Source organism: Agrilus planipennis, unplaced genomic scaffold (assembly GCF_000699045.2).
Source record: "Agrilus planipennis isolate EAB-ADULT unplaced genomic scaffold, Apla_2.0 scaffold56, whole genome shotgun sequence".
Classification (NCBI taxonomy): domain Eukaryota; kingdom Metazoa; phylum Arthropoda; class Insecta; order Coleoptera; family Buprestidae; genus Agrilus; species Agrilus planipennis.
In genome coordinates, this window is record NW_020438870.1 from 849,621 (window position 1) to 875,406 (window position 25,786).

Below are 25,786 nucleotides of genomic sequence, written 5' to 3' on the forward strand. Positions count from 1 at the left end.
TTAGGAATAAGTTAGCAATAACTAAAAAACCTAGTAAAATAAAACCGTAAGACCAGTGTGTGTATTCAGGTTAAATAAACATTTTAATACTTATCAATTAGTAATTTAATTTAAAGCAAATTACAAAAGTTTGGAACACATGCATAACTTAAAATGTTTGTATTTCATTATATAATATGTTCATTCTTTAATTAAATGTACCAAATTGATTTTCATGTTAAAGGATTTATTCGAATGATTATTTATTTATATTTACGCTTTTTTTATTCGTAATTGATTAACAGGTGATATCGTTAGCAAACAGCAGATTGGCTAAAAATAATCGGTTAGATCCTTGGCACGCAGCCAGACTTTCGTTTATTACTTCAATTTGCAATTTGCGAACTGTTTGAGGAGTAATTTGCATTAAACGATCAAATATTGAACGTTTAAAACCTTGAGACATTCGGAATTCACGCATGTTGGTAGGTACAACATGGTAAATGCACAATTTACCATCATTACACATCGTGGCCCCTAATACTGAGAAGAATAAAACCTCATTTAATAAAATGGATTTTAATCTTATTTAGACCGAAAATTTTTGAAAAAATAAAAATGAAGATGTACGCTGAATTATACTTTTTTATTTATCTATTTATTTATTTAAAATTCGCCTCCTATAGTGACACATAAAATGTCTGTGCATACTTTTACGAAAAATTAACTAAACTGAAACTAAACTTCAGAGTTGTTCTTCGCAAAATTTGTTAACAACAAAAAGAAGTTGGTGCACTAATGTAACTTATTTAAAAATAATTTAGCTCCTCATTTTTTAAATAAATTCATATATACGTCACAATGTAACTTAACTCAAAAATGACAAACTTTATAGGGTCACTTCCTTGTCCGTCCGTCTGTTGTCTGTCATGACCCTTTTTATCAAGAACGCGTACAAGTATCAAGTTGAAATTAATATCAAATACTCAGATCTGCAAAAAATCAAATTTCTAAGTTACACAATTAAGAGATACGGCCATTTGTGACGCATATCTTGACACTCGTAAGGGAATCAAAACCTATATATAATATTTCCCATTAACCTAGAATCATAAATTTGACAAGGAACAATGTTTTATAGCACAATTAAAAGTAAAATTCCGAAAACCGTAAATTTGCAGTTACATCACAAAAAACAAAATTTTTTAATTGTTATCCGTTTTGTGGACTGATTTTTAGGAGAATATTTAAAGCAATGAGAAAAAATGAGAAAATTGAAAAATGATTCCCGTGACGGATGAACTATTTACATTTACCTACAAGTTTGTACAGAACCTTGCATATGCGAATTCGATTCGCACTTTGCCGATTTATTTGCAGATAACGAATTTTATCATCATCATAAGGCCGTCAGTCCTAAGACTGGTTGAACACGCACCTCTACTCTTTCCTAGCCTGAGCTAATCTTCGCATTTTCCTAAAACTAGAACAACCCATATCCTTAACTATTTGCCCCTCCTAACTCCCGTTTCTGCCTCTTATATGTCTCTGCATAGACCTCCATACCTGAGAAGAAGTCCTACTAACCTATCTCGCCTATTTCTTATTGATTTTCATAGAGTCCTCTGTTCTCCAATTCTTTCTAATACCTCTTTATTTCTAACCTTATCTATCTACGGTATACTCATCATTCGCCTGTAACACCACATTTTGAACGCTTCTAACCTTTTCATTTCCGCCGCGCTCACTGTCCATGTTTCGCACCCATACAGCGCCGCGCTCCAAACATACACCTTTAGCAACCTTTTCCGAATTTCCAAATTAACCGTTCGCGGGCATAGAAGTGACTTCTTCTTATTGAAGGCGACCCGACTCTACGCTATCCTCTGCTTTCAATTCACCACAATCTTCTTTTTATTCTTTTTAAAATGACGAGGCTACATTATTGGTGATTATTTTATGGTTTGCTTAGAAGTCTTTATTATTTATTCGTATCCAAATTATATCCAAAGTATACCCTTTTAGTCCACAGTAATCTCCAACTTTGGATATACATAAATTATTATTAGGTCAGTCAAGACGTAGAAAGTCGCCTAGGGTTTTCTAAATATCCAAGTTTGAGTATTTCTAATAAACACAACACCATTTCTAACGTACCCTGCTATGTCCATATTCTGCTACAAAAATAGGGTAGAAAGTGTTGTTATGGTTTGGTTGGCAGCTGTCCGCATTCCCCGGATCAATTTAAATTTTCATATTTCATTTGTCTGGCCCCCACGAAAAATTTTGTATATGAGATCGACGAAAAAACTTTATCTAACTTCCCTTCCGTTCATCAATTTTGTATTTCACACTACATTACGTTCGACGTTGCGCGTTGTAATAAGATATGATGTCACATCTTTAGGGAAAGAAATGTGAAGTAATCCTAACAAAAAATAATCCTATAGAATAGAAAATCTGCTATAAAATATATATAGCTAATAGCAAATATTATTTAGAGAATTCAACTTATAATTCATCATCATCACAAGTCCATTAAGGACTATCGCATACTATAATTGTTTTTCATTTCATTCCATACAATTTTAATAAAATTTACATTTGCACCGATACTACTTTTTTCACTCTCACATCTAGTCGCATTCTTGGTTCATGATAATTGGAATGCCATTAGACTTCTCAGTTTATCCTTTATTATTCAGTCCAAATTCGCAGGGTACAAGAACGGGGTTATACGGAGAGTATTTAAGCAAAATTAGACCAGTGCTGTTCAAAAATCTTTGTTAATTGAACGCCATATGCAGGTGCATTACGTAATATAGCCGTCAACTGTTACTGCGAGAGTTCGCCCAGAGACTTTTGAGAGACTCAATTGAGGTAAAAGAATTTTTTACAGCAACAGTCTTCTGCACCTCAAAACATATTCTCATTATTATACTTCTTTTACCATAGAAGGTAAACTGTTTTTCACGAATCCATCCGAAAAATCCATAACGTGTTTTTAGATTCAGATTTGATATCGTAGTAATAAAATCAAGATTCATCACTTGTTAGTGTAGACTTCAGATGAGAAGATTTTCAGCCATTGTAGTGAGCTTTTCTGACACCATTTCTTACGACATCTCATTTAAGCCGCTGTCAAAAGGTGCAGCAACCACCCGTGCAAACTTTTGTAACTTTAAAATGAACATGTAAAATAATGAGAATTAACTATGTACTAAAGTTTAAGATTGCTTTTATCTGTTTGTTCTATGTCTATCTAGTTCAAGTAGTTTTTAAAGTTAAACTCCTGTATAGACGGGGTATTACGATTTTTTCTGTCACGAAAAGGTGTTACGGCCGCGTGAAGGGGGTAGACGGTAAATCGCGCGGTGAGAGGCGGCAGCGGCGGAGAAAGAACAACGGCTGTATTACATGGATGTAATGCGCAGCCGCAAGGAGAGTGAGGAGTCCTCTAGAGTCCCGGAGGCGTGTGCTGTGCTCAGCTGTTGTTTTCTTACCTCGGCTCTCCACGTGATTGGGCACCATTTCCTTTATTTGCGGTCTGTGTAAAAACCAAATCGTAAATCTATGAAAACGAAATGTGTGCTGGGACACATAGTAGAAGTAAAACTTCAACGGACAGGTGGAAAAACGAATTTGCAACGGATAAGTGGAAAAACGAATCGCAACAAAATTTTTACATCAAGTTTTACGGGCAGATTGTTAATGTACTTGTCCAATTTGAAAACCTGCCCGTAAAACTTGATGTAAAAATTTTGTTGCGATTCGTTTTTCCACTTGTCCGTTGCAAATTCGTTTTTTCACTTGTCCGTCGAAGTTTCACTTCTACTATGTGTCCCAGCAAACATTTCGTTTTTTTCAACAACGAATATGTTTTCTGGAGACACTGCTTTATCAGGCCATCAGGATCGGGAATCGTCAGATAAGTTAAAATCATCTCTCTGAAGCTGTTTGTACAATTAATATACTGAGCTACGGAACGGTGCTTTCTCTTGAAACACTATATAATATTAATTCACTGTCGTTATCAGTAAAGTTTGACGCTCATCCTGGTGTATAAATAGTTAACGATATCGCAAAACTTTGCTAACGCCTTTCGTATTCTTAGTAGTAAGTCTTCTTCAAGTAATTCCTGCATCCTTCGTAATACTTATTGAGATTGGAATCCTACACGAAGATGTAGTTTGTTTCAAATCTTGATTTAACTAATCATCTGCCAAACTGCTTTCCGGTTATCCAGTGCTAATTGTACATACATAATATTTTTAATTGTATGTATAATTACATACCTTGTTCTGCTGAATAAAATAAAACATATTAGAAACGACTAAATACGTACATATGTAGATTGCTAGTTAAAATCAATATTATGTGTCACTTTCCCTGTCGCTACCGCATTGACGCGTCGTTTTGCAATAATAACAATAATTAAATGTAATAGAACACCTCGGTCGCCATCTGGAGCATGAACGAGGCCAAGTTCACAACAGTCGACCGCAAAAGCGCGACAGAGACTCGGCGCCGCCGTCGCACCGGTCTTTTATTTCGTTCACAGTCGACATACGCAACCGTAATAACACTTGCAGTTTTGCAAGTGAGTGTCTAGATTGCTAGACTCGTTGCTCTTATATTTTGTGACAAAATAAACGCAAGTCGGTTCGTTGTCAACTACACTTTATAGTTCCAAACTATGAGATATCAACGTCATCCGGAATATGGAAAAAAATTTACGGTTATAATGGAGAAACGTAGGGATTAACCCTTTTTAAGGTGCCGGAACAAGGGGTAGACCCTAGATAAACATTTTCTGTCTTTCCAGTTTCTCAGTCTTTCAGTGTCTCTCACAGTCTTTCACAGTCTCTCAGTTTTTACCTAAGTGTTTTTATGAATCTCTCACAGTTTCTGTATGAGACTCGGACGATAGAATTGTTAATTCAGAGATTCGAGTCTCTCACAGAGAGGCTGAAAGAATAAAACTGAAAAATTGAGAGACTCGAATCTCTCGTAGAAAGACTGGGATCTCTGAAATATGTTGAACTTAGAAAATTTTAACCATGTCTATCGAGACACTACTTATTGAGAGATTCCAGTCTCTCGTTCAGAGACTGGATATTAATAAGGATCTCTCTCTATGAACGACTCGAGTCTCCCGTTCAGAGATGCTAAACAGTTTTTTTGACAGTCTCTCTCAGCGACACCAGAGAGACTCGATGAGAGTCGGAGACTCGAGTCTGGGTTTCAGAGACTGCGAGACTGAACATTTTTATCTCGGGGAAGCCCCATTTTTCTATTAAAAAGCTAGATGTGGTGCTGTAAGAGGATACTAGGGATACTATGGATGCAAAAGCTTAGAAACGAGGAGGTATTAGAAAGAGTAGGAGAACAGAGAGCGCTATAGTCATCTTATCAGGCATACATATTATAATCAGAAACAGGAGTGAAGAGGTGTAGAGGATGACTTATATTAGATTACTGGTCGAAAATAGTTACAGATTTAGATAATTCTAATTTTTGAAAAAAAGATTGGATCTAGGTAAAAAGCATCAGTGGAGATGAATATCCAACTGGTTTTCGGATAAACACCTTATGGTGGTGATAAGACCTGGGTAAATTTAACTAAATTTCGAAAAAGAGATAAGAATGACGTAGACATACATTAGGAACCCAGAGAAACGTCAATATGAAATTAATAACAAAACAATTTCAAAAATATTTCCGATTTTATGAAATTTCTCGCACTTTCTATTGCGAGGTTAAGTAAATTACTAGAGTCTCAAGTGACCATGCAGAGGTAAATGTTACGTTCACACTAAAAGTTACAAATTCATTTTCCCTTTGAATGCGTACCCATAACTTTTGTCTGAAACTTTTTCCGAAGTAATTGGACCGACCAAGATATTGTAATCATTTTTGTCTACTTCACCCCCATCCGTTACTTCTTTCGTTCCGACTCACGTGTCCACTCTTCGGGAATTCAGTCATAAGTAAACCGAGGTCTATATTCCTGTAAAATCTTCAACACCATTTGATGAGGCAATTTAAATCTAGTAGTGTTGTCCGCATACATACTATCCGAACATGTTAGAGATAATTCAGAATCTAATGGACTATGACCTTGGATTGTGCCGTGACAAAACTCCCCCGTTCATTGATTTCTATATTTCTACCTCTCTGTTTACTGTTTATCTGACGTTTCCTCTACCATAAAATTTGTCTATATTCCGTGACGCTAAATTTTATGCTCTCAAATATCTATTGTAAACTATCATTTCTATTTGCTAATTATTCTTTTCGTATAGATATGTAGTATGAACGATCGATAATTCGAGATTGAGCAAGCAGTCTTGCTGACAAGATAAGTTTCTTAACTTGTTCATCATGATCTTGCTCTCTTATAAACATATGATTTTGATTTTGTTTTGGTTTTCAAGACAATATATTCCTGACTTTCGTCAGCCCATTCGAGGTCCTCTGTGCCAGAATGTACAAAATATATCCCGATTGTAGCAATTTCATGTTTGTGATTGTTTTAAATAGTCAAAAGTTGAGGATAATTCATTTTATTAGCCGTAAAATTTACCTACGGTATTACTTGATAAGTAACAGTAACTGGAAATGCAAAGCTGCACCGTGTATGAAGATTTTTGTGAGTCACTGTAAGCAAATATATCATACCTTTGGTATTGATGGGCTTTGTCAGTCGGTACTTTGAGTCAGAAAGTCTACCTGACGTGTTGGCGTTTGATGTGAGAAAATGCGAAACGTCTGACACAGAAATAAGAAGTGAAGAAGTGCAAAATTGATGTGCGACATAAACACATTTTTACATTGTAAAATATTCCAGGAATTGCCTCTTAGAACAGCGAGAGGGTACTGACTCGATGGACGTACATTGTGCTAATTTTCTTGGCCTAGTTGTGTCTACAATGGCTCTTTCACGATATGTAGTTCAATAATGGAGTGTACGTATTTAGTACATAGGTTCTCTTTTCTGACTTCCTCTTAGAGAGGAACTTCAGCGAAAAATGTGATCGGTCAAATTAAAATAATGTACAATTCATGCTCATACAAATAAAAGAACCTCAACTATTAACACTTTAAAAACAATCACCTTTGTTTCCTGCATTACCGGCAAAGCACATATATACATAAACACAGTTTGTTTTGGATTGTTGTGGAATTTAGTTTGTTAGTGTTAGTTTATTTATTTAGTGGTCATTTCATAAAAGACTATTACAATAAGGACAATTAGTAGTGTAATAGTGCATTCTAGTAGGGTTCTTATTTAACCATCAGTTGATGGTGAGTTACATTACCAACGCCTATCGTATAATTCGAAATATTCCCGGTATCTGGGCCAAAATTCGCAGCAACTAGGTACGTCGCTGTCAGTGTTGCATTGAAGCGAATGGTGGACAATTTAAATATTTTTTTATAAAAAGTACGCATTTCTTTTTCACTTTTACCTTTTTTTTACAAAGTGGAAGTGCATTCGGCTTCTTCTCGGTAGGTACTTGTTACATCCACACTAGATCAGCTGAGCGACGTTAGTCGCTTAGATCCAGGCCCGTAATGAAACTAATTGTACGGTCAAATTTACAAAGACGATTTGCGAGCTCAATTGTCACTGGATTGAAAAATTGTATAACACTTTTTTGTTGTATTTTGTGTCAGGAAGCCATGTTTTTTTTTAATTATTATAAATGGGACACCCTGTATGATTTTTATTTCGAACGAAGTATATTTCATTTCCCTCCTTTTGTAATAATTGCCGAAAAAACGTACTAGAAGTTCCAGAGTTCTAACGTATTAATATAAAGTTATTGAGTATAATGCGTACACAGATGATTGAAGTAAATCCACTTTTGCTACTCGGGGATTGTTAAGGAACCTTATTTGTGATATGCCGACGCAGGAACTTTATGGCATAAACATTTTCATATTTTATTATACCTTTAGTGTAAAGCTTATTGTTATTGGACTTAAATATATTTCCGAAATCTACGGTCACGAGTTAACGATATTATAATTGTTAACTTTGCAATAAATAACGTGCCTTATCGATCGTAGACGGTTGGCACTGAACGAGGCCAAGTTCACAACAGTCGACCGCAAAAGCGCGACAGAGACTCGGCGCCGCCGTCGCACCCAATTAAAAGTAAAATTCCGAAAACCGTAAATTTGCAGTTACATCACAAAAAACAAAATTTTTTAATTGTTATCCGTTTTGTGGACTGATTTTTAGGAGAATATTTAAAGCAATGAGAAAAAATGAGAAAATTGAAAAATGATTCCCGTGACGGATGAACTATTTACATTTACCTACAAGTTTGTACAGAACCTTGCATATGCGAATTCGATTCGCACTTTGCCGATTTATTTGCAGATAACGAATTTTATCATCATCATAAGGCCGTCAGTCCTAAGACTGGTTGAACACGCACCTCTACTCTTTCCTAGCCTGAGCTAATCTTCGCATTTTCCTAAAACTAGAACAACCCATATCCTTAACTATTTGCCCCTCCTAACTCCCGTTTCTGCCTCTTATATGTCTCTGCATAGACCTCCATACCTGAGAAGAAGTCCTACTAACCTATCTCGCCTATTTCTTATTGATTTTCATAGAGTCCTCTGTTCTCCAATTCTTTCTAATACCTCTTTATTTCTAACCTTATCTATCTACGGTATACTCATCATTCGCCTGTAACACCACATTTTGAACGCTTCTAACCTTTTCATTTCCGCCGCGCTCACTGTCCATGTTTCGCACCCATACAGCGCCGCGCTCCAAACATACACCTTTAGCAACCTTTTCCGAATTTCCAAATTAACCGTTCGCGGGCATAGAAGTGACTTCTTCTTATTGAAGGCGACCCGACTCTACGCTATCCTCTGCTTTCAATTCACCACAATCTTCTTTTTATTCTTTTTAAAATGACGAGGCTACATTATTGGTGATTATTTTATGGTTTGCTTAGAAGTCTTTATTATTTATTCGTATCCAAATTATATCCAAAGTATACCCTTTTAGTCCACAGTAATCTCCAACTTTGGATATACATAAATTATTATTAGGTCAGTCAAGACGTAGAAAGTCGCCTAGGGTTTTCTAAATATCCAAGTTTGAGTATTTCTAATAAACACAACACCATTTCTAACGTACCCTGCTATGTCCATATTCTGCTACAAAAATAGGGTAGAAAGTGTTGTTATGGTTTGGTTGGCAGCTGTCCGCATTCCCCGGATCAATTTAAATTTTCATATTTCATTTGTCTGGCCCCCACGAAAAATTTTGTATATGAGATCGACGAAAAAACTTTATCTAACTTCCCTTCCGTTCATCAATTTTGTATTTCACACTACATTACGTTCGACGTTGCGCGTTGTAATAAGATATGATGTCACATCTTTAGGGAAAGAAATGTGAAGTAATCCTAACAAAAAATAATCCTATAGAATAGAAAATCTGCTATAAAATATATATAGCTAATAGCAAATATTATTTAGAGAATTCAACTTATAATTCATCATCATCACAAGTCCATTAAGGACTATCGCATACTATAATTGTTTTTCATTTCATTCCATACAATTTTAATAAAATTTACATTTGCACCGATACTACTTTTTTCACTCTCACATCTAGTCGCATTCTTGGTTCATGATAATTGGAATGCCATTAGACTTCTCAGTTTATCCTTTATTATTCAGTCCAAATTCGCAGGGTACAAGAACGGGGTNTTTAGTTATTTTCATAATACATTAATAAAAATCAATATTTATAATAAATTAGAATAGGTCGTAGTTGTAAGTTGTACAATAAATTCGTTATATTTACAACTCGGTGTTTCTATGGTCCTTCGAGTTATATATGTGGTACAATTGTACAAAAAGTTCGAATCAATAATTTGAATATTTCGAACGTAAAAAACAGGGATTTTGAGGAACGCTGAACACGAATAGGCGACGACTCCGACGTACCTGGGACCCAGATCTACCGCCTCCAAAACTCCCGCACTTATTTCTTTCATTACTGATAGAGTTTTTTTGTAACAACATTGAATATTTCTTATACACCGATGCATTTTTGAAGATGAATTGAAAGATTGTAGAAGGCCTCACGAAACGAATGCAGAAAATCGCATCTTAGTCCGACTTATTGGACAAAAATTCGAAGGTTTGACTTATTTTGTTTTCTTTATTTCATCGACTAAAACATAAGATGGAAGTAATCAGTTGTGTTTTTTTTATTTATTGTAATGTTTATTTGAGACTTGTTAGACTTATTAAATTATTAATGTTTATGGGAGCTTCCACTAATCAAGTGAATCCAGGAACCATGGCTTGGGCTAACCCGAAGCAATGTTTTTCGTTATTTGCTTGATAAGATTCTTTTCCAAAATTTTGATTGGAAGATCAACAATTACCAAAAGTTTATATTCTTTTTAATTTCGTAACTTCTTAATTTAGAAGTTGCGGAGAAATATATTGTTTGCGATTGGATTGAAAGGATAAATCTTCTTTTATATACTAATGAATATATTCATTTACTATTTAATATCAGCTTAATACAAAATCATGCGGTATTGATGTAAAAATATCCATTAGGTACTTCATCCAAATCGAGAGATTTTGCATTTTTTTGTCTGGATGGTAACTACATGCCCTACTCAAAAAAAATTCGCTTTCTAACTGAGGAGTGGTCAAAATGAACAAGCGATCTGAGACATTCTTAATTTTTCACCTCGTTGCTTGATATTGTTGTCACGGAAGTCAAAACGTCTTGGATCAGGTATAAGGACATTGCAAGGATGTGGCACACCCTCACTCCATGCAGGACATCAGAGGTAAGTCCCTGGGTGCATAAACAGTGCGGTGTAGGTAGTAATTAAATGAATTAATTTACATCATGGGTTTCACAAAGTGAAAATGACAATGTTGAGGTCAATAAAAAAAGGAAACCTTAAAGAATCACTTTTTTGTCCATCTGTCTGTCTGTTTGTCTGTTAAGACCTTTTTTCTCAGTAACGCGTGGAGCTCATCATCATAAGGTCCTCATTCGGGTTGGACACGCACCTTCACTCTTTCCTATCCTGAGCTAATATTTGCATTTCCCTAAAACTAGAACATCCCACATCCTTAACTATTTGTTAATAGTAGTCCAATCTGGGTCTACCTCTTCTCCTCTTAACTCCTGTTTCTGGTTCTAATATGTATCTGAATAGCCCTTCATACCTGAGAAGGTATCCTACCAACCTGCCTCGTCTATTTTTTTTATTGATTTCCATAGAAAGTCCTCTGTTCTATTCTTTCTAATACCTTTTCATTTCTAACCTTCTTTATCCTCGGTACCCTCATCATTGACCTGTAACAACACGTTTCGAACGATTCTTTCTTTTTCGCCGCGCCCATCGTCCATATTTCGCACCCGTACAGCGCCGTGCTCCCTACATACACCTTTAACAATCATTTTCGAAATTTTAAATTAACCGTTTGCAAGCATAGAAGTGACTTCTTTTTGTTGAAGGCTCCCCTATTTTAGATATCTACTGCTCCTTCCATCCTGACTTATCTGACCTCCTAGATATCGAAAATCAGCCACTTCTTTTAATTTTTCGTCTCTTATCTTTATATTTGCTCATTCCCTATTTTATCTTGCCCTGCATGTCAGTATTTTTGCTTTACTATTATTTATTTCCATGTAACACTGTTTTGTCAACACCATTTCTACTTTAGTGAAGGCTATCTCTAACTCCTCCCTGCTATACCATCTCCATCTACAAGGAGGTACCAAGTTGAAATTAATAACAAATACTCAGGTCTGCAATCCCTTAGGTCTGCGAAAAAGTCAAACTTTTAAGTCAACGCAGTCAAATGATACGACAGTTTGTGCCGCACATTATTCTGACACTGGCAAGGGAACCGATCAGGACACTTCCTGTTGACCTAGAATCCTGAAATTTGGCAAGACGAAGAAATTTGACGGATTTTCTTTTTGTTTCTTTTAGATTTCATTCATATATCCACTTTCACAATATCAGCTTCCCTAGCGCCAAATACATTGTTTTTTTTTTTGACAATCCGGCTGAACGTTTAATTAGCCGCTAACGAAAACAGCGCTTCTTTCGTGGTCACGAAATTTTACAGATTGGTTCGTTGATTTTCAACGGTAGAATAACCAAAAGTAATCACGAACGTCAGGCACTCTATGGAATTATAAATGACCATATTAATACGTGGGAATTTGTTATTTAAGGCAAGCTCATCATTATTTTAACTTTCATCTTCCGGCTGTCTGTTGCTGGAGGAATTAAGCGAGACGGAGTCTTGAAAGCTTAAAAATACATCCTTTCCAAGGCCATCAGTTGACGATTAATCGTTAAGTAAAAGCGAAATGTTATTTACACTCCGATAAATAATAACAACAACAACAATAATGGTCCTGGTGTACGTAGTTACATCTTGGTGAGTTAGTATGTACTTAGGTACCTACTGTGAGAAAAAAACCTCCCAGGAACCATGTCGTTGCACCTAAAGGCATTCGCCGATCTGTAGAGTTCTTAAACCCCGCGGTCGAAGAACTTGCACAAAACAAAATCCAATTCTCGTTCCCCATCACAGCCACAGCCACTGACACTCATCGTAAAGAGATATTAAATCTCGTTTCGCTTCCACTTGCAGGCTTATGTGTGGCGTGATACCATTACTGATGATTTTCGATAATGGGCAGATTCGGTTAGACAACGCGAAGGAAGGAATTGCCCGTCTGCCCGTACGCCTTACGGAGCACGAATCTGATGATGATGATGATGATGATGATGGTCGTGTGGTTTGGGCCAGTCAACTTTAGAAACGTTTTGACATCCGAACTTAAAAAGCTGCGATCGGTCATCCGACGAATGAAACGTAACATTCCATAACCGGGTTTATTATATTATTATCGTTTGTTGTTTTCGAACGCTTGGAATAAACTATGTATGTATGTATGTATGCATTTATGTATTACCAAGTAACAACAGTAAAACATTAATCGATAAGTACCTATCTACATCGAGAAAAATTTTTATGACAATGCAAAAATTACAATTTTCGATTGTAAATGACTGAATTTGCCACAGAAATAGTAGAAGTTATCAGGTAATTTGTAATAATCTCAATTTTGAGAAAATTATTTCAAGTTCCTTAATTATTACAATTAAATTTGTAATATCAACTAAAATACCTAGTAAATGTATTTCTGCTGGGATTTTATTTTTACAAATTCGGGTCCAAATTATAATTTTTATTATTTTCGCCTATGAAGCAACGGGCTAGTGGGATAAATTGTAAATATCGCTGTAATCTTTAGGAATATTTTCGTTTTTCTTTTTCTCCGTGTAATGTACAATTCAAAATTGAAAAACTGCGATTTACTCTCCAAAAAGATTCATAAATTCGATATACCTGTAGGATGGTTTACAAAGGACAATGTGGGAATTCTGGAGGCAGTATAAGATGATTTGGCCATACAATATGTCAAAAATTAAATAAACATTTTAAAGAAAAGGATTATGAACTTTAAATTCAAAACGGGGCGAAACGGATTTTGATAACTATTTAAAATCGATCCCATTTGAAACAAACTCTTACAAGTATTATCACAAACACGAAGGTGCTAAGAATTTTGTTCGTTATAGCCACGGTTCGCAATTGGTAACTCATTGGCATGAAACAGTTTCAATTTTTGTAGGGTTTAAATTTAATGCATTCATGAATTAATTACAGATATCCTCAAAATTCCTTTTTATTCATTAATTTAAGGTCATCTATAGTGGGTAAAGTTAGTTAAAAATAATAACACGCACCTCCACTCTTTCCTATCCTGAGCTAATCTTCACATTTCCTTAATACTAGAACTTATCTAGGTTTACCTCTACTCCCCTTAACTCCTGTTTCTGCCTATAATATATCTCTGACTAGCCCTTCATGCCTAAGAAGGTGTCCTACCAATCTAACTCGCCTATTTCTTATTGACTTCCATAGTCCTCTGTTCACCTATTCCTTCTTACTAACACATATTTCAAGAAAATACACTTTATTTATCAGAAATTGATTCGCTTTACTTAGTGTTTATTTGATACTTACTTACATAAAAATATACAGTGAATAAAAGAAAATAAAATCCTTTGGCAAATTTTGATGATTAAATTAGGTAAAAATTTAATCAAATTTAATCAATCAAAATCATTTTTTTTTGTATCTGAAACATACACCTAGACTTTTCTTGTTTTTTTTTTCATTAGCCATTGGGTAATAAAGTTTCATCAAATGCCAAACAATGAATCTAATTCTAAAGAGGCATTTTAGCTTTATATATTTTCTCTTCAATAATAGGTATACATCTACATACTGACTACATAGATAATATAATATTAACTATATGATTTCAGTAAGATTTGGTCAATTGATAATTACTACATTATGTTTATCTTCCAAAAAAGAAGTGAATTTCCCGCAGGTCGATGCGCTTGAGCTGATAATGAGATGCTATACCTATGATGAAATTGGTTCTAATTTACCGTCTACTTGTTATTTGATAATCTCATATTATTATATTGTTTTCCATAAAAACAAAAGACGATAAACAAATACTTAAAATTAGAACGCAGTTTAATTACTGTTGCTTTTTTATCGTCAACAGACAGTGATAAATAACTATGCTATAAAATATTTTGTTCAAATTGTTATGTGCTTTTAATACTCAAATCAGTTAATAAAAAAATCTATCAGTTATTATTTTTGCGAAGGTATTTCTACGGCAATAAGTAGCATTCTTTTCTGTGTAATTATTGTGTAATTAATCTGTAATTCACGTTTGAAATAATTCACGCGTAAAACTCCACTTTCAACAAAACACTAAAATTAAAATGAAATACTGAATGAATCAATTTTCTTGATACAATGTCTTATCAAATTGTCAATGTCAAATTTTCTTTTTTTAAATAAAAAGGCTGATTTTTGACCACAACAATTTAAACAACGGCAAATACAGTACCGGAAACACAATTAAAGTTTAATTTTTCAATTCATATTTATAAGAAAATTAAGAATTAAGAACAATCAGTAATTCGAAAAATTTCGAAAAACGTTTTAAATAAAATTTACATATACTAATATAGTATACAGTACTAGTCTTAATTCATATCTTGATCATGACTTGCAGGATCACGAAGGGTCTCAAGACGTTTTTTTAGTGGAAATACCTGTTCGTGACCCCAGCAATGGAAACAGCGGAAAAGTTATAATCAGAAATACTCTTAAAATACAATTTTAATTTAGGGTTACCAGCTGAAAATTTTAGAAAGTTCGGAAATCACTCGAGTAAGTCTGTAGGCACCCGTTTAATAAATATATAAATGTACAAAAAAAACATTATCGTTTTGGATAGTTAAAAAATAATTAAGATTAGGTTAATCAATTTAGTTAAATATTTTAGTTAATACACACAAGTATTCATGATACTAGCTCACCATATACTTTAAGTAGAGAATTAGTACAGTAACGTACATGTAGCTTTAAATAAAATGGAAGCGGTGCTGACAAAACACTACTGTAGTAGTAACACTAAAATACTGGTATGCAAGGGAAGAAAAAGTTGGGAAAGAGCGAATATAAAGATAGGAGACGAAAAATTAGAAGAAGTGGCTGATTTTAGATACCTAGGAAGTCAGATAAGTGAGGATGGAAGGAGTAGTAGGGATATAAAGCAGAGGATAGCGCAGGGTCGTGTCGCCTTTAATAAAAAGAAGTCACTTCTATGCTCGCGAACGGTTAATTTAGAAATTCGAAAAAGGTTGTTAAAGGTGTATGTTTGGAGCACGGCGTTGTACGGGTGCGAAACATGGACAGTGGGAGCGGCGGAAAAGAAAAGGTTAGAAGCGTTCGAAATGTGGTGTTATAGGCGGATGATGAGGATATCGTGGGTAGAAAAGGTTAGAAATGAAGAGGTATTGGAAAGAATAGGAGAACAGAGGACTCTATGGAAGTCAATAAAAAATAGGCGAGATAGGTTGGTAGGACACCTTCTCAGGCATGAAGGTCTAGTCAGAGACATATTAGAGACAGAAACAGGAGTTAGGAGGGGTAGAGGTAGGCCTAGATTAGATTACCTACTGTTCGCAAATAGTTAAGGATGCGGGTTGTTCTAGTTTTAGGGAAATGCGAAGTTTAGTTCAGGATAAGAAAAGGTGGAAGTACGTGTCCAACCAGTCTTAGGACTGACAACCTTATGATGATGAACATACGTTGTTTATGACATTCAATAAGAACATTACCATCAAAGGAGTAAAAAAAGAAAATTTAATCTCTGGACTAAAACTAATCCTACTTTAATTTCACATAAATACCTAACACTAAAAAATTGAGGGCAAGTAAATTTTCGTATTTAATGTTTATTTCCTTGTTATACAACTTCTTGGTTGAATTTATTCTTCTTTCGTGGCCAGGTTATTGCATGATTCCGTATTTAAATGGGACCATTTTTTTCTGCTTATGTTAGCGTAGGAGGTCACGGTCAATCGATCGATTAATGAGATAGTAAACGTAACAAGCGCTACAGCACAAAAACCTAACGACAATATTTAAATTTTACATATTTTTTGTTTGTTAAGAAGGTCTTATTGTAGTAGCCAGGCTGGATTAATGACATGCATGCACGCCTACGTTTTGATCAATGAACTTTAATAAAGAAAAAAGCGATGTAATTCTTTATCGAAAGGTTACAGAGCTTAATTAATAGAGATGCATGTACCTACAACTATTATTGTATATCATGATTGTGAAAAATTTACAATTAGGCTGAGAAGTAAAAGAATTAATGTGAAAAACAAAGAGAATTACAGCTTTTCACGCATATTTGCAAGAATACCTTACAAAAAAATGTTTAACATTCTTAAATGGGACAAGATGTTACATATACTTAAAAATGTAAGGAAGAGTTACAGAGATAGAAGAGTGATACTTATTAGTTTGTATAAAAAGCAACATGCAGTTATAGAGCTGGAGCAACAACGTAGAGAAGTAACTATTAGGAAGGGAGTCAGACAGGAATGTATATTGTCACTGCTACTTTTTAATCTATACATCGAAGACCCGATCAACATCATTAAAGACAGTGCGACTGTAGGGATAGATATACCATACAGGGGCAAAATATTAGTATGCTTACATTTGCAGATGATATAGCAGCATTATTACCATTAGCAAGGAGGAATTAGAGATACCTTTAAATAAAATGGAAGCGGCATTTACAAAACGGTATTGTATAAAAATAAATAAAAGTAAAACAAAAATACTGGTATGCAAATGAAGAAAAAGTAGGGTTGAGCGTATGTAAACACAGGAGGCGAAAGATTAGAAGAAGTGGCTGATTTTAGATATCTAGGAAGTCATTGAAAAATAGGCGAGATAGGTTGGTAGAACTCCTTCTCAGGCATAAAGGTCTAGTGACAGACATATTAGAGGCAGAAATAGGAGTTAAGAGAAGCAGACGTAGACCTAGATTAGATTACTGTTAGCAAATAGTTGAGGATATGGGTTGTTTTAGTAATAGAGAAATGCAAAAATTAGCTCAGGATAGGAAGGAACGGAGGTTACTGTACAACCAAGGACGGACGCATTTGGGACATTAATGCTAGCGAAGTCACAGGTAAAACCTATCATGAAATTTTGTATACACATTGTCAGGGGTACAGATAACGATATGAGGTACCTTGTATCTAGAAAAAAATACTGTTTCGATGGATAGAAAAAATTAGTTTTATATGGTCGTCGATGGCCTTTGACACGTATTTAGGACATCAACGCGAGCGATGTCGCAGGTAAAACCTATTATGAAATGTTGTACACACATTGTCAGGGGTAGGTACAAAAAACGACATAGGGTACCTTTTATCTAGAAAAAGAATACTATTCCCGAGTCATACCAAAAAGTGGTTTTATGTGGTCGTCTATGATCTTTGATACGTATTTAGGAATACGAAGCCGAAGGAAAAACCTAGTAGTACATAATTGTCTAACAGTTAATCGTTCTTAAATTAATGAATCCACAATAAGTTAACGAAACGAAGCTGATAGTTTCTATTTAAAGGACACTTAAAAGTAAAACATCATCATCATCATCATAAGGTCGTCAGTCCTAAGACTGGTTGGATACGTACCATTACTCTTTCCTGTCCTGAGCTAATCTTCGCATTTCCCTAAAACTAGAACAACCCACATCCTTAACTAAACTTTTTAAATTTTATTTGGTTGAATTGTCTTTCCCTTTTCCAAATATAGTTTTTATACGCAACGAGTTATCTTTAAGAGTATATTCTATAAATCTTCATATATGTACATAGCATACGTAGAAAGCTTGTTTTATAATCGTATTTATGATTACGTATTGATCAAATATAATGTACTATTAAGCATTAGCAATTCCAAAAGCTTATATTACTTTAAATTGGTTAATTATCTTTTACAGAAACTTTTATATTTGCCTATTATAAAGTGCCTACTGTAATTTTAAAAATAAGTAATACAATCAAATTAAGTTGAATTAAATAAAAAAATTACCTTTTATAAAGCAATAAAATACCTCATTACTTGGTGAATAATAAATGCGGAATAAATCACTGCCTGCTGTCTGAAATATTTTGCTGCATCCAAAACCCATCTTTTACAAGCGCAAACACGCCGTTTTTGTTACTAATACCGTTACTTATAATATACCATAATGGAAACAGAAAAATAACCGAAAAAGTTTATCTCACCACATTCGTACATACACACATGACCTCCCATTTACAGAATAGTGTCAAAATTGTGTCGCCTGCCGTTATTTAATGTCCCATCAATAAAATAAATAACAACGCTAAAACGTTATTTTTGTAACCAACCGTGTTTTTTAGGATACGTGTAGGATGAAACAGTGTTCTGATATACATACATAAATTTAATAGTATTGCAGTGGCGTAACGGTTGATTGGCAAGACTGGCAAACTCCCCACCTCCATTAAATTTGTCTTGTTGAAATAGGACCAAGAAAAGCACTGCAATTTTAATGCTAAATATATGAATTTATAAATGAAAAGTGTGTGAATGAAATTGCTATTTTTATACGCCTAAATAATAAAACACGGCAAATCCAACAACTTAATAGGATGTCGAGGGTGGGGGGTGGCAGCTGCGGCTCGCGAGCCACATGCGGCTCTTTGAAGAATTATTTGTAGCTCTCGATAAATGTACCCGAGTTCCCTTTTCGTTTTTCTGTTGTTTTATTTTAAAAAATTATTATCGTTCCGTACGCGTTTCAAAATGTCTTTTAAACTACCAACATCAAATATGGAAGACTAAGTGTAATGTTGTAACAAATTTCATTTCCGGCCAAATTACAACTTTTCTTCGAAAGGAAATGTATGAAATCTAGAAATTGTATACAATTCCGAGGCTATTCAGGAAATCTATAAGATATTGTTTCAAAGATTTTTTAATACACACATATCCTGGGAAATGTATACATTTCCTATGAATTATATGAAATTCCGGTATTGTACTAGGAAATGTGTCTAATATAATTTATTTCACACATTTCCGGGATATTTTAGGAATTATATACATTTCCTAGAAATTATATACAATGACGGACTACACACATTTCCGTTAACATTACATTAAAAATCATCCAGCCCTGAATATTTTTTTTAAAGACAATAATTAATAATGCCCTAGATATAGCCTGTAACAACAACAACTCCAACTATTATGTCTTTACTATTTCATTATGAGCACATTTACATAAACCAATGGTAGCAGGATAGGTTACTCGCTACGATAGGTGCTATGCTAGGATACTACTGTGTAAACCGAATGATAGCTGCTTTTTGCCAGGATAAAAGGATATATGAAGGAAAAAGTGCTGTTAGCCTTGTATATCGAACAGAAAGACGTCATTATCAAAAAATGTAAAAGGACTCGTCAAAAATTCATGTTTAATTATTTAAAGTTAATTAGCGGTCTTGCCGGATACAAGACATACATTTAAGATGGACAAATGGTGAAATTTATCAATTGTCATCAATTGGTTATCCACTTTTTGCAGTCAGTAGTGAATGCGCCACCAATTCTCTTATGTTCATTTGCACCAAGTTTCGTACTTAATATAATCCATTCACTTTAGAAGTTAAGATTAATTACCTTCTTGACTAACCTAGAATACCTTTTTGAGATGTTTTTTCTAAATGTAAATCAAAGGCAATAATTTCTACCAGATTTTACACTGAAAATAGTCATAAAACAGGACTAATATGCTTTAAATATATATACTATAGACCTAGACTTAAACCCCGTTCATTTAATTGCAAATTACACAGGAAAGCAATAACTACGATCAACAGAATTAGGTGCAATCACTATAAACTTGCTGCATCGTTACATGCGGTCTGTAGAGTGAAAATGTGAAAATGTGAAAATTGGAAGTACAAATCATCAGATTCACTTCTACATATTCATTTCTTCGGAGAGCGTTTTCCTAAACGGAAATTACATCTGAGATTAACACATTGTAATTTACCTACGAATTAAAATGCCCTATCTTTGAAATTATTTAAAATATTTTGAGATTTTAACCCGAACGGTTTCAAAAATCAGATGCTTGATTCTTATTGTAACACTTGAGAATAAAATTAGATATACTGACTCGAAATTTAACGTAAAATGCTACTTAAATTAACACTTTCGGGGTTCATCAAAATTATAGTTTTCGACGTTCTTGTTATCAAGTCAATAACGAAATTGAATTTTCTTAAGAAATTACAAATTAATTTGTAGCCAAATTCGGCCTTATCGTGTAAGGTCAAAGGTCACTAATTATATGTCTATCAATTTAAAACACATAGAAGCTTCGCTTATGAAGTTTATAGATGATAAAATTTCAAAAATATTTGACAGCTTTCCTTATAAATAAGGAATTATAATTTAATTTTAAGAGCGCGTACATAGGATTTGTAGATTCAGAAAAAGCTTTTGATAATGTTAAATGGGACAAGATGTTAAATATATTTAAAAAGGTAAGGATGAGTTACAGGAATAGAAGAGTGATACTTAGTTTGTATAAAGAGCAACAGGCAGTTATAGAGCTGGGGCTGCAACTAGTGTTGCCACCCGTACTTTATTATAAAGTATTGTACTCTATTTCGAATGTGCGTACGTTATATTTTACAAGACACATAAAGTACGCAAAAATACTTTATTTAAGGCCTTAAGTAAACATCGTAATTTTGTAAGCGATTATTCGAAATTCAGAGTATTTTTACATCAATAATATTGCACAGAAAAATGGCAAGCCATATTTAAGGAACAACCTGATTTCCCAAATCTGTTCAAAGTAGTGTCACTTTTGCATTTACTTCACTTCAGCATTTACAGAAAGAGTATTCTCTGTTATGAACACAAAGTGGCGGGACGACAGGAATAAAGCTTCATTAGAACTAATTAAAAAGGGACTTTTAGTTTACTTAAATCTTTGTTTGCTATGTTTAGAGGCTATTAATATATTTAAAGAGAGACAGCAATTTGTTACTGGCTGCTAGGTGTAACAAAAAATATGTTTTTAAGAACAAAAAATAAAACACTTTATTTTTATGCTGAGTATTTTCTTGAACCATTTAGTCGAGAAATACTTTATGTAAAGCCTGAAAAGGTGGCAACCCTACCTGCAACGTAGAGAAGTAAGTATTAGGACGGGAGTTGGACAAGGATGCATATTGTCGCCGCTACTTTTTAATCCATATATCTAAGACGAAATCAACATCAATAAAGACAGTACAACTCTTGGAATAGATATAGAGGGGCAAAAAATTAGCATGCTTAGATTTGCAGATGATATAGCAGTATTAGCATCTAGCAACGAGGAGTTAGAGATAGCTGTAAAGAAAATGGAAGCGGTATTGACAAAACAGTATTATATGAAAGTATGTAAAAGTAAAACAAAAATACTGGTATGCAAGAGAAGAAAAAGTATGAAAAGAGCGAATATAAAGATAGGAGACGAAATATTAGAAGAAGTGGTTGATTTTAGGGATCTTGAAAGTCAGATGAGTCAGGACGGAAATAGTAGTAGGGATATAAAGCAGAGGATTCGAAAAAGATCGTTAAAAGTGTATGTTTGGAGCGCGGCGCTGTACGGGTGTGAAACATCTGGTGGGCACAGCGGAAAAAGTTAGAAGCATTCGAAACGAAACCGGCGAATGATGAGGATACCGTGGATAAAGAAAGTTAGAAATGAAGAGCAATTAGAAAGAATAGGAGAACAGAGGACTCTATGGAATTCACTAAAAAAATAGGCGAGATAGGTTGGTAGGACACCATCTCAGGCATGAAGGTTTAATCAGAGACATGTTAGAGGTAGAAACAGAAGTTAAGAGGAGAAGAGGTAGACCTAGATTGGATTACTCTTCTCAGATAGTTAAGGATGAGGAATATTCTAATTTTAGGAAAATGCGAAGATTATCTCAGGATAGAAAGGAGTGGAGGTGCGTGTCCAACCAGTCTTAGGATACTGACGACCTTATGATAATGATGAGATGAAAGTTGAGAAAAGTAATTTCTGATCACAGTTAAAATTTTGTCCACCTAATGACGAATTTACCTCAAAAAATGAATAGGTAGATCTTTTCGCATCGATTGCCTTTGGAGCAATCTGGGACGTCCTGTACGTCCATAGACAGACACATACCACGCACACATGCACATACGTCGTTGACCTTATGACCTAAAATATCGCCACCGAAGACGAGCATGAATGCATACGTGTACGTATAATACATCTTGCGATTAGGTATAAACTCGATTGTGTATGTAAATGTGTGTGAGAATGTATTTATACTTATATGTGTTTAAAGAAAAAGAAGATGAAGAAGAAGAAGACGAGGCAGAAGACGAAGAAGTGAAAGACGAGAAAAAAAGACACGTTGCTCCGCGAAACCAGTCTAAAATTTCTGAACAAAATTAGTCAGCGCGTTACAACTAACGGTAAAATCGGCATATCGCCGCCGAAGCAGCCAAAGTACAGTTTTACGTATTATGCGAGTTGGAGATGAGTTAAAATACGTGGAATCCGCGATATTGCAGCATTCGTATAACTATACAGTTACTCCACTTCGGAAACGGTCGCCGGCGACAGCGACTCACTGAAATGGACACCACCATCAGACAGATGACCCATACTCGTTCTTATACCTACCAGCGGATCGAAAATTGTATAATTTTACCATCACAAAGTTCCAAACGCGTAGCATACGTATGTTTTCTAGATAGAGAAACGCATCAAAAGGAAATTATACGATAACTTGTAACATTTACAAGACTATGTCCATGTACAACAAAAACTTGTTTCATTTAGTCGAAGATAGACAGCATAAACGTTTATTTAGAATGTTTAGACAATATTTTTAGCCAAAACTCCAATCGATTATTTATTTGTGTAATTTTTGTCAGTACCTAGTACCTAAGTATATACAATAATCACTCTTCCCGTATAACACTTTTTAAAAATTTATAGATCATTCCTCGAATGAAATTAAAAGTCTAGTTATAATAATACAATGAAATTCTTAAATATTCGTTAAACTTTAATCCTAAAACTGACTTAAAAGAAATAAAATTTTACACTGTATTGTGTATATATCCATTTTACACTGAAATACGATAATACGACTAACGGTATTGAAAACTACATAAAAATGAATATTTTTTTCAACATAAAATGGCATATATTCTACCCATTCATAAGCTACTTTTAACAGGTTTAGATGAAATTTTCTCCACTGATAAGGATAAGTTGACAAGTGAAATTTAGGTGGAAATTATAAGGGTTTTCATTATCGCTTGTCATTAACCGTTGGTTATTGCCCCTTGTTTGGATATGTCGTATTTACCAAAAATTTAACCACTTGGTCTAGGAACGTTTTCTTTACAAAAGAACTTTTATTTGATGCAATTTAGACAATGGATTAGTGTCCGACCGAAAGTTCGGTTTCGGTTTCGGTTTCTGTCGAATTTCGGCAAAAAAACGAGTTTCGGTTTCGGCGGCAAACCTGCCGAAACTATGACCGAAACCGAAACGGAGTTCGGGAGTTCTCGCGCTCTGCTCGGTCATGTTTGGCGCATTAAATTCCATCCAAGTAGATTAGTAGACATTTCGCATCTTCAAAAGAAAAATGAGTCTAGTCTACTTTACTTACTCAAATAAACATCTCACCTATTTTAAGTATTTTGAAGGCGCAATTAAAGTATTTCCTTAAATGAGGGGTTATTGTTATGTTGATTTTGATTTGATTATCAATAAGTGAAAATGTCAAAGACTGCAGAGCTATGTGATTTAAAGATAAAAAAATAAAACTGACTGATTATAACAACGTTTTCTTTATTTTTCTCTCAAAACATGATCCTTATAAGGAAGTTTCGGTTTCGGCCGAAACTGAGACCGTTGCCGAAATTCGGTTTCGGTTGCGGTTTCGGTCGTAAAAACCAGTTTCGGTCGCACACTACAATGGAACCTTCAGGACGCTAAGATTCTAATCTCCTTACGATAAGGGTCACTTTTTAAATACAACATTTTAAAACGTCAATTTGTCACCTACTTACTACTTTTTTCTAAAATTGCGGTCGGTATTCGTCCGTTTACGGTGGGTCCGGAAATTAATACTAATTTTTAAGAAAAAACTAAATATTCTGCATAAATTTATGTATAAATGTCATTTAAGTTAATGTTTGTTGCATTGTTACCTTTTTCATAACTTCCAGTGAACAAAATTCATCAAAAAAAAAAAAACACAGGTGCAACTCAGTACACGTGAAAGAAATGAAACTTCTTTGGCGATCTCTATACCTTTATAACGAATAAGTAATGATTGGTGAAAGAAAGAGAGAGTACGAGAATTTTCAGGATTTATGTTTTCCAACATATTACTTTAATTTACGTAATTCAATAACAAAAAAATGGTCAAATTTTTTTCGCTTCCGTTTATTTTTCCAAGTGCTTAAGAAACCGTAAACTATCAATAACCACACGGAATTAGAATTGATACATAATAATACTCACTCTTAAATATTAATTGTTGTTAAATAAACATTTACTGTGTACTCCACTTGCTGTAATATAACTATAGTAGCACTTTAGTATAGTGAATATACAGTATACTGTAATAAGGAGATGCTGGTCACTAACAACTGACTGTAATACCGATATGCGCATGCGCGCCTTTCTATTCTCATAGCCTATCGCTTTGCGAGACGAAACGTTGCAAAACGTGTCGTTTCATGACTGAGATTTTGCTCTCATCAAACCCAAAGAAGTTTCACATCAATAAAGTGCATAAAAGATACTTACGAAGCATTTATTTGACATATTTTTGGAAAAACGTGACTTAAAAATTCCAACCCTAATGATAAATATTACTTAAAATTTAAAAATTGTATAATTAATAAAAAACAACTATATTTTTATGTGTATGCAGACGTGTACTACTGCATATATGTAGATACGTTAGAGAAAGCTTTAGGTAAACTGATCGTTTCCAACGATAGTAGACGAAACGGTATTCGTCAGAGCACACAATGCGTAATTGATGAATCGAACTCATCATAAATCAATAGAGGAAATGCCGCATACAGTGAGTGCCCAGTGGAACGTTCCGTCCGGTCCAGGGGTCGTCTCTACTGATGTGATGGGAACAAATGCATCTGCTTGCATCTGTCGCACCAAATAATGCTGACGCAT

The 25,786-nt window shown here is 34.4% G+C and overlaps 1 long non-coding RNA gene across 1 annotated transcript in view; it reads right to left on the minus strand.

Moving 5' to 3' along the window:
• Positions 1–25,786, minus strand: part of LOC108732662 — a 233,703-nt gene that overhangs the window by 123,921 nt on the left and 83,996 nt on the right. The gene's annotated exons all lie outside the window — the stretch shown is intronic.